This window comes from Nyctibius grandis, chromosome 5, assembly GCF_013368605.1.
Source record: "Nyctibius grandis isolate bNycGra1 chromosome 5, bNycGra1.pri, whole genome shotgun sequence".
NCBI lineage: Eukaryota > Metazoa > Chordata > Aves > Nyctibiiformes > Nyctibiidae > Nyctibius > Nyctibius grandis.
The window spans coordinates 45,455,917-45,465,266 of NC_090662.1; the positions used below are offsets into that span (position 1 = coordinate 45,455,917).

The 9,350-nt window shown below is 43.6% G+C and overlaps 1 protein-coding gene across 3 annotated transcripts in view; it reads right to left on the bottom strand.

Moving 5' to 3' along the window:
• OSBPL8 (oxysterol binding protein like 8) overlaps positions 1-9,119 on the bottom strand; it is a 106,247-nt gene extending 97,128 nt beyond the window's left edge. For all 3 annotated transcript variants that reach the window (XM_068401414.1, XM_068401413.1, XM_068401412.1), the window contains exon 1: positions 8,985-9,119. The gene's annotated coding sequence lies outside the window, so the exon portion shown is untranslated. The remainder of the gene's footprint in view (positions 1-8,984) is intronic.
• Positions 9,120-9,350: the final 231 nt, after the last annotated feature.

The window sequence follows — 9,350 nt, forward strand, 5'->3', positions numbered from 1 at the left end:
CCTCTCTGGGCAGCCTGTTCCAGTGTTCAGTCACCCTCACCGTAAAGAAGTTTTTCCTCATATTTAAGTGGAACCTCCTGTGTTCCAGCTTGCACCCATTGCCCCTTGTCCTGTCAAGGGATGTCACTGAGAAGAGCCTGGCTCCATCCTCATGACACTTGCCCTTTACATATTTATAAACATTAATGAGGTCACCCCTCAGTCTCCTCTTCTCCAAGCTAAAGAGACCCAGCTCCCTCAGCCTCTCCTCATAAGGGAGATGTTCCACTCCCTTAATCATCTTCGTGGCTCTGCGCTGGACTCTCTCTAGAAGTTCCCTGTCCTTCTTGAACTGAGGGGCCCAGAACTGGACACAATACTCCAGATGCGGCCTCACCAGGGCAGAGTAGAGGGGGAGGAAGAAATAGCAGAAGAGCACATTTCTTATTCAGAGACTTACTCATGGTCTGGCGTCTGGAGAGCTGGAAACCTCGTCAGTCTAAACACTATTATTGATCCTGAAATTTATTCTTGTAGACCTTGGATCCCCAATGCCAGACCCAAATGACTTCTCCTTCTGATGCCAGAGCTCTCTCTTCCCCTCCTAAAGGGGGGAGAGAGCATTAAGAAAAATGGGCATTAAGGGAAGAGAGCATTTCTGCATTAATTTCTGCTGCAGCACAACCAGTTGTTCAACTGGTCAGCTCATACTTAGCAAAATTTAACGTATTACCCCAAATTAGATAGAACACGGTATACTATGCTCAGAATAAATGCATGTTGGCTGTATAGTGCATGTAACAAGTCCACAGGGACCAGTCAAAGCCAAATTATCACTGCATTTGCCCCAGGTTTATAAAGCAAAGACTGTTAACAATGTTTAGCTTATGTGCTGTACCTCCACATGCCAACGTCGGCTGGAAAGAGACCGAGCTATTAGGAACAATGAGTTCACACCGAGTTGATGCCTGTTTCTGACACAAGTCTACAGAACTTTTCCTCTGCAGTTTTTCCTCCCCATCATGCTAGCTATTATTTGAAGTCTTTAACAAATCATTTAAAGGCGTTTTTTTAATTTTTAACACTGCTTCAGCTTCTACGTAAAATTTGTAACTTTGTTTCCTCCAGACTTGGATTAAACGTATTAGTAATTACTCAAAGACTGTTTGCTAAAAGGAACAATAGCTGTGCCACTTCAATTCTTGTTATTTTCATCATGTCAATATTTCAGCTCAGGACAGGACCATCCCTATATTTCTAGGACTAGCATATATTAGAAAAAGTTAAAGGTTCCCTTAGTTGCCATCCTATATACATCATCCTAATGTAGGTGGATACTTTATTATGTATTTGTACATGGACTATGTATTAATAAAGATCAGTGTGTTTTAAGTATTTAAAATACATATTCTTTTTTTAAAGTTACTCAGTCTTCTAGATTGTAAAAAAAAATTGCGTAATCTTGAGTGTCCAATAGTGCCTCAAAAAGAGCAGTGCAGCAGCTTCCAGGACTAGTGGAAAAACAGGGTAACACTAGCACTAGTCATATTGAGGCACAGAGCACGTGACTTCCTCCAAAAACATTAAATTATACATCCACCTATTCACGTGAAAAGACACCCACTTCCTAAAGTGCTTGGTTGACTTCACAGGCTCTCTTCACCTGTTAAGTGACCAGAGCCTGACACAAAGCCTCCCTGGTCCTTCACACCACTTCCACCCAGCACCACTCCTAGCCATTACATTTAGTTTAGCTCCAACCGTAACTCCAGAGAGCCAGCGTTCAGTAAAGCACACACACAAACGCAGCTTCATGTTCAGCAGCCAGGGTGCAGGTGGCAACAGAGACAAGGAGTTGGCACTACTGCTGTCTTCCTACAGAAGCAGCACAAAGATTATCTTTCCCTGTCTACAAGTTGAGAGATACACCAATAGTAAACTGCCTAAGAAAGGACAAACAAATGAATCCATCAAGCAAATGAGCTGCCTCATTTTTATGCCACACATGTGCAGGCGGGGATGAGGGGGAAGAAAAAGTTAAATGGTTCACACTCAGAGTCAGGCCCAAGTAACATACACTGCATTCCATACAATAAGTCACAGTACATTTGTCTTAACCAAAAGATTTCCCATGCATTATGCAGTCAATTGCACTACTATAAATGGATATCTAAACTCGCTGAGTTCAGAGACACAAATAAACTTGCTCTTGTGATTGCTTTCCACTGGAAAGAAATACTGAAAGTATCATCACAAAAGGTCTCAATTATGCAAAAGAAATTGCCTACATTGAAACCCTTATAATGGAGCTCTTATAGGACAAAGGTAAAGTCAGGCAAGGAAGGAGGCTGGTGATCTTCTAGAGCCACATTAAATATTTGTTTTCAGGCTGTAGTCCTTCTCTTAGACTAGTTCTCCAGGGACGAACAATTGCAAACTCACTCTCCTGGTACAGTATGGTGCTGCATGATTCGACTCACAGAGCTGCAAAACAACGAACTGCAGTTTATGCAGACTCACTGGTTTAACGTCTAAACAATATCCTAGCTATCCCTTCTCTGTTTAAGAACAGTATCTGCTTTATGCAGCGCAAACGTTCATGATTTGCACTAAAACCCCCACTGTGAGCAAACTGCCTCCTCCTTTGCCTCTCGGCAGCAGCAGTGGCATCCCACCACACAAGGAACAAGACTCCTACCCTGCTCCTTTCCACCACACGTCGCCATGCACAGAGGAGCACGCCGCAGCAGGTCCCTTGAGCAGCTACCTCTGAGACAGGTCTGGAAGAAACTGCTTGAGCAGGGGGTGACAAACTTGTGCAGATTTATTTCAAAAGCTTTGCATGACCGAGAGCACTACTATTCTTCCCTAACTCCAGGCATCCACTCCACAGTATTGATATCACCTGGAGAAACAGACCATGGAGGACCTCTCGTGCTATGGCCTGTTTCAAAGAAAACACAGCTCTTAGGCAGGTTATTTACATCTGAATTTAACATGACGCAAGAATAAAGAAAAAATATGCTATTTAGTACTGAAAAGGGCTTATATCTGTCACCACGTATCTTCATACTGAGTGATCTTTTTCACTACACCGTAACTAGAAAAGGGAAGCTAAGCTCTCAAGTAAACATGTTTCTTAATTCAGTGTCACTTGAGGAGTATCTAATCACAAATCTACAACATCATCATACTTTTTTTAACTTGCAAAGACGGTAAGACTATAAAATCTGAATATATTAACTAAAAAATGAGATCAGTCAATGCAATATTTAAGCAAACATTGCCCACGTTTTACCCAGAAAAGTACTCTTTTTGCCTGTAAAAGCATCCTTTTTAACAGTAATTAGAAAAAAAAAAAAAAATCCATGTAAAATTTCAAGAAAAGGAACTTGCTGTGTACCCAGCCATAAGTGTTTCATGAATCTTAAAATGTCACATTTCTCCTTCAGAATGCTGCCAGGAATCTCTTATAATTCATGAACTAGACACCAACTGAACCTATAATTTACCACACAAATCTTGTATCAACAATATAACACTCTTTCTAAGTAGCATCATCTAGTTACAAGTGATAGGCTGTTTGCCTTAACTCTCCAAATCATTTATAAGAAATACAACATCTAAAGAACAGCTTTTTGAGCAAAAATATGCCAACCGCTGAGACGAGGCCCTCTGTAGGTACTGAGAAATAGACCTACTATACATGAGACAAACCCAGGTTTAGAATGATGCTTCTGCCATTTGAAGAGTCAATTAAATCATTTACAGGTGTTATTCATTACTTTGGAGGGGAAAAGAGAGGTGAAAAGTATCCTTTAATTTATTAACGCTATTCCTAAGATAAATAAAGTATTCCTAAGATAAGTAAAGCCCAAGCCACAGCCAAATACTCAACTTGGTTTACTGAACCACCCGCTTACTATCAACTTTAAACACATTAATCTTAAAAACAACCTATTTTCTTCTGATGTGCAATTCCCTAAATAGCTAAAACTGTCAATCAAAAGAATCACCTACAACATGCACGTTTCCCTAAGTTGTGCAAGAACACTAAATTCAATAAAATATTTTTTCACAGGTTTAAATGACCAGTAATATAGCTGCACTCTCAAGTCCAGGCCTTTTAAAAAGCAACCTGCTGGTCTTTAAAATAACCTTCAAAATACTATGGCTTCTGTTTGCAGGCAAGCAAAAGATAACTCTTGAAGAAACAAGCTGTTTTCCCTGATCTCAACTTAATAGTCATATTAACAGCTTCTGCAGTACTACAACACAAACACTGGGTGACAGGATTATTGCACTGGAAAACATATGAACATACAGATAGCATATGAACCAGCCCAAGCTGAGATGCAACAGGAAGGCTTTAAAATGGATGAATGAATGGTTAAATGAAAAAAGAGGAAGATCAGATACGCACACTCTCATATTGTGTCAAAGTCACCGCAACTGTAAGAACTTCCAAAGAGACAGATGTAGCATTTTTAGTCGATGAAGGATCAGTGCTGCACCCTGGGTGGAGGGAACAAGCTGAGACAAAACCTCACATCCGCAATTAAGAGTGTGAAGAAAATGAGGTTTATTTATTCCTCTTCTAACACCAGAAGTCCAAGCTACTTCCCAAATGCCTCTTACCATCTGTCTAACACTTTTAGCTGCTCTCAAGAGGCTTCTTATCCTACTATATACGTTACATCTGCAACAGATTTTCTTGTTGTAGAGTACAGATGGAATAAAACATTGTTTTATAACAAACATAGCAAAATACTGCACCGGATTTCAACTGTGTACAATCCAGAACAAGTTACTCGGAATAAAACACTTCCGACTAATGTATCTGCTGCTGATCAGTGCCCTGTTAAGAGCACTGTTTCCTAAACATCACTCACTCAGTTTATGGGGTTCAACACTGCACATAGGCCTCCCTTTTAAAAGTCAGTGTCAGTCCTCAAAACATCAAGCTCCACCAAGTCTCTCTACTATGGTATGAAATTACAGAAATGATTAATTGAGACAAATTACCAGAAAAGCATGCAACTTGCTGTTCCACAAGCTGGCCAAGTGTTTCAGATAAAGCTACACAGAGCTGCTTCTACCTTGTCTAAACTAGTAGAGTTTCTTAGGTGGAGAAATCATCTCCTTCATCAGAAGTTAACTTACAAAAACATCCTCAAAAGGATGCAGACTCTTCAAGTCCAGGGTCAAAGTAAGTTCACAAAGCAGCAACGATATATCCCCTCTACTAATTCCCAATATGATGAAAGTGAATGTTAATTTTTTAAAGTAAATAACTTATTTTTTCTACTTTCTGGTTACAATTAGACCTTCCAACACCTAGAAAACTTGTGAAAGTCACACTAGTCTCAATACTTGCTCATACGTTTTCAATGGAAACAAGAGGCTTACAAAGCCCTTTACATTGCTTCAGCTGTAAACTCTGAGCATGACTCTTTGCTCTGTATTAGTGGAAGAGATTTAAGCAGCAGAGGGAAGGAAAGTAACTATTGACAGGCTGAAGTTAAACAGAGAGGTTATCAACTTTACCCAAAACACAAGACAACAGCAAAAGAAATCACTCAAGCAAAATCCAGAAACAGTCCTCTAAAATGAATCAAAGCCTTTGGGAAAAATTTTTGTCGTTGTTGGGTTTGTTTGTTCGTTTAAAAAAAAAAATAATAATCACCAAGACTGTGTCCATCACCTCTTTTATCTTGAGAGATGTATTTCTGAACCATATTACCATCAAACACCTGTTAAGTTAATTGAAAAATAGAAAAGCTTTATTAATTCAACATCATTATGACCACATCAGAACGGGAAGAGGAAAAAAAAAAAAGACAGTTCACTCAGTAAAGAATTGTTTGACATTTACAAGTAGTATTTTTTACTTCCTCACTAATTCACCGAAACAGCCTAGGTGAAGAACTATGCTGTTTCATTTCCTTTAAAAACAAGGACTGTATAAAATACCCGCTTCAAAAAGCTTTCAGCTACTGCTCTCCTCCTCCCCAACAGCACGTCTGCCATAGAAGCAACATCTTCATTAACAGCATACCGTATTATGAACTACAATTTACATAACCAAGATCTCCACATTACAGTCTGGGGAACAGCAATCATCAACTTCTGTGTTTGTACTGCTTCTATCAGATTGCGTGTACTGAAGAAAAACCCACACTTGTAAGTAGTGACTATCCTGTTTCCCAGAAAACAGCTTCCAGTACTCCCTCACTGAACGGGGAGGTCTTTTTCTGTCTTCCTTCACAATTCTCTGGTTTGTTGAACACTAAAAGTTGTTCTTCTGTGTTTAATAAAAAATTTGACTAACTCAGAGCTCGATGTAGGTTCATTAAAAAACAAACAAAAAAAACACCCCATATACCACACTGCTTGGCCCATTGATTAGTTTTAACTATATGATGGCATGTAATTTCTGCAACAAATTTATTTTCTGTTCTGAAAGAGAAGTCCAAGAGACTAACAGATAAATTATTCGACAGATAGCCTAAAGTGACAGAGATTTCACAGTATATGGAGGGAGAAGGGAGAAAAACCCTTTAGAAAACTCCCCTACAGGCTTCAGGAAACAGAAGTGGTGGGAAATGCATGGGGGGGCAGGTGGTAAAACAATCATCAGTGAAGAGCTGAAAGCCTAATAACTGACTTGACACAGTTTATTAAAACTTGGCTGAATGCTCTATGCAAAGATTTACTGGACGGAGAGGGGGCTGGAACACAACTTCACAGAATACAAAACCTGCATAGTTTCTTGTACTAGGTAACTCACTGCACAACCATTTCTTTGAAAGCATAAGAGCAGACAAAAGAAAAAGAATAATATTGCATCACCTAAGACCCTTCTTGATCACTTCAACAGGATTAGGAAAAAAAGCAATCTAAAAAAGAGCAATCTTCAATAAACTTCTTTTCCCCAAAAATGTCTTTCTATTCATTTCAGCATTTTACTTTCCTTTGGAGTAAAACCCTGAGATAATACAGTAAGCACAGGAGCACATTAGTCTGACTTTCTATCCCGATTCAGTTCCCTGTAAAAAGTGTACAAGTCCAACATTTTTTCTGGCAACATCAGAAAATCCCTCCTTATGCTGTAAAAGTTAACAAGCTTTAACAAGCATTTATAAAACAGAGTTTGAAGTACCCCAGAAGTTCACACTTGTGGCAGAAATACAAGCTGGATGGCCCTTTACATGCTGTCAAAGCAGCGTGTTTAAAAGCAGCTCTTGCCCTGACCCATGATTAAAGTAGGAAAAAGATCTACTCATTGCTAGGTCTAAGCTGTATCAGTCTCAACAAATTCAATTTACTTACAACATCTTCACAGCTCCACAATAGAAAAAAGAAGCCAAAGAGCCCACAAGTGACCACAATCACACGCCCCTCTTTCTCAACTAGTTTCAATTTCGAAGCAGACCACATTAAATGAGCATCTGGAAAGAAGGGCTCTACAGCTGAGTTTTAGAAAGGCGTATATTCACAAAACAAATTACTTCAAAGCTCAGGAGTTTTGATGAAAAACTAGTACATGGCTAAAACAACAAACATCCTCAGAAGTTTGCAGGGAACCCTAAAATGAAACAGCACACAGAGAATTTCACCAATCCCTTCTATAGCTACTTGAGAGCCAACAAGTAAAATCATGTTCTTTCCCCTTTTTTTTCCCCCTTCACTTAAGGCCAGTACTGTATCAACTCTAAACTCTCACTAGCTGGAGAACAGACCTGACAAAAACAAGCAGGGAGCGATACTCCATACACACTTCTCCTACCGCCCATGTTTGCTGTGGACTAACAAGTCAGTACCAACTACCACCTTTTCAAAACTTCAAAAATTAGGTTGACATTAAACAAGCATCAGCAGGGCCTCAACTGTGTAACACTTAATGGATCAAATAGGTTTATATTTCCTGTGATTAAGTTGAAATGATTGAAGATGACTTCCACATGAAAAACAGCAGTTTTAAAAGATTTTGTGTCTTCAGTCGCAAGAACTCTGTTTTGTTTGGACAGTAGTTCACAAGCAGCAATATCTCGTGTTAGAAACATCTTCAGTGACACACAGGAATCGATGGCTTTCCTCCTTTCAGAAAAGGAATTCTATACTGCATTTCTATAACATATGATTTATGAAGACCATTATTTCAAGTAAATGCCTGAAGCTCACCGGAATTATCACCGAGTACATTAAGTAAATTGCCTTCAGACAACGCACGAATGCCCTCTTTGGGAAGTGAGCCATTTATAAGGCCTGCTGATAAAGATGAAGAAGAGCAGCTGGCAGCAATAAGGGACTAGCGACAGTAACAGGGATTTGGGTTTCATTCCCCACGGCATTGCTCGGTCAGAAGACGATTTTCCCAGTGCGAGGGTAAGGAGGTTACCGACAACCGAGGGAGCAACATTTTAACTGCCTTCGGTACTTAACCCGACTGTTTCCAAACCGCGGCGCGGGGACCCTGGCGCGCCCAAGGCGTGAGCAAAGCAATCAACAAAAGCAAGTCGATCACGAAGGAGCTCCCAGGTCCCGCGCCGAGGCGCACGGCGGCGCGGCGCCGCGCTGTGGGTCTAACACACACCGGGCTCTGCAGCCCCGCCGCGCCCCGGCCGCGCCGCCCAGCCCCACCGCGCCGCGCGGGCAGCTCGGCTGCCCAGCGCCCGGCCGCCGCCAGCCCGCAGCCCTCCCGGGGGTCAGCAACTGCCACCCGCCCGGGTGCACGCAAGGCCGAGCCGCTACCGGAGACCCCGGGGGGTCCCAGAACCCCGCTCCCGCCCAGCAGCCTGCGGGGAGGCGTCACACGGCGACACTCCGTGACGCCACGCCACCTCCTCCTGCCACCGCCGCGGACCTGAGTGGTATCACGGCCCCCCGCCAAGGCCCCCGCCACAGCGGCTGCGGCGCTGCCCCGCGCCCCGGATCCGCCGCTGCGGCACGGGCAGGGGCTCCGGCCCAGGGGACCCCCACCCTCCCGCCGGGCTCTCTCTCACCTCTCCCCGCAGCCGAGTCCGGCGGCAGGCGCGGCGCGGCGGCCCGGCCGCTGAGGGTACGGGCGGGGGGGGGGCGCGGCGGCCGGGACCCCTCCCTCCCCGCCGCGGGCTCCGCCTGCCGCGCGCGCCACCGACCGCTCCTTCCCTCACGCGCGCGCGCCCTGCTCCCCCCGCGCGGCGCCCCGTCGCCCCGTGATCCGCTCATCCGCCGCGGCGGGCGCGAGCGCAGGCGCGCCCCGCCCCGTCAGGCGGTGGCCAGCAGCGGAGCCGCCCCCCCCCTCGCGGCGGGCGGCCGTTAGCTCCGCCCCGGGGCGGGGCCTGAGGCGGACCCGGGAACAACCTGCCGGGGAAACGGGGAGCGATCGC